Source organism: Mus pahari, chromosome 19 (genome assembly GCF_900095145.1).
Source record: "Mus pahari chromosome 19, PAHARI_EIJ_v1.1, whole genome shotgun sequence".
NCBI lineage: Eukaryota > Metazoa > Chordata > Mammalia > Rodentia > Muridae > Mus > Mus pahari.
The window spans coordinates 81,593,260-81,594,731 of NC_034608.1; the positions used below are offsets into that span (position 1 = coordinate 81,593,260).

Consider the following 1,472-nt stretch of genomic DNA (forward strand, 5'->3'; position numbering starts at 1 on the left):
CGGGGGGGGGGGTATAGGGAACTTCCGGGATAGCATTTGAAATGTAAATAAAGAAAATAAAAAAATAAATAAAAACAAAACAAGACTTCCAAACTCTTGAGGAAGATAAAAGTTGAGAAGGTTTTAGTTTACCTCAGTGTTGATATTCCAGTAAGACTACCCAAGCTGCTGTATTTGTAAGGACACATCTGGGACAGCTGAACTTTAATGATACCATCAAAAGCACTGTCCTTTACAGTTGGCAAAGAATTATAGATGCTGTCTGTATATATCAGGTTTCTAAGGGAGGTTAAAGAATTAGATGATATACTCCAAGAGATTTGTTTTGCCCTCCAGGTTTGCTCTACTTTACAATAGCTTCAGGATGAGGAAGACCCTGGAAGCAATACACTAGATTTACTTGCAAAAATATTAAAAAGAAATATTAAAGGAACAAATCTGTAAATCTCATGGAGCAAGCACTAGGGGAGCACTGTATAATTTGTTGTTAATGTTTCTTTTAATGATTCCCCCTAGTAAATGTAGTTTAGAGAGCCTTTGAACTGTCACCTCATTGATTTAAAAGAGCTTTTTTTGTGATCACTGTCTGATGATAGGGTATAACTCTTAGAGTTCAATGGTAGTAATTACACACAAAAGGACACCAGGTGTTGTGTAAGCTACAGTGGGAACTATAAGAGAGTGAACCGGTCTACATTGGGCAGGGATGGGAAGGTCTGAGTTCAGTACCCACCTGCCATACAAAGTTAAACTCTCTCAATAAGTAAATAAACAAGTAAATAAAAGGAAACAAAACAGCTCATTAAATTTCTAAACAAAATTTGTTTTACAAGACAATTTGATGTCATAATGATGACATCAGTTCATGTGATAGTTTGCAAGCATGGAATCATTTGATTTCTAGAATGGTTCATTAAGCAGTAGGGAACAGTTATGAAATTCTGTAGCATTTATGTATATTGAAAACATTAAAATGATACCATTTGTACTATTTAAATATTAAAGAATACTGCAACCAGCAACACCTAGCAAGGCTCTGTGTGCAATGCCTGTTAGAAATAGAAACAAAACAAAACAAAAACCAGGTCACTAAAAACTAACCCATGGGATGCTCATGAAAATTACTTGTTTGGTAAAAATTTGCCAGAAGTGTCCAACTTGCCAGATACTTTTGAAAAAAACAACCTAATCAAAATATTCTTTGACATTTGTGATAAAAACTGCATGGTACTGGTACAGCGACAGACATGTAGATCAATGGAATAGAATTGAAGATCCAGAAATGAATCCACACACCTGTGGTCACTTGATTTTTGACAAGGGAGCCAAAACCATCCAGTGGAAAAAAGACAGCATTTTCAACAAATGGTGCTGGCACAACTGGCGGCTATCATGTAGAAGAATGAGAATTGATCCATTCTTATCTCCTTGTATAAAGCTCAAGTCTAAGTGGATCAAAGACCTCCACATAA

At 35.7% G+C, this 1,472-nt stretch overlaps 1 protein-coding gene across 1 annotated transcript in view; it reads left to right on the forward strand.

Annotated features, from left to right (window-relative positions):
* Naf1 (nuclear assembly factor 1 ribonucleoprotein) overlaps nucleotides 1-1,472 on the forward strand; it is a 63,778-nt gene that overhangs the window by 38,209 nt on the left and 24,097 nt on the right. The gene's annotated exons all lie outside the window — the stretch shown is intronic.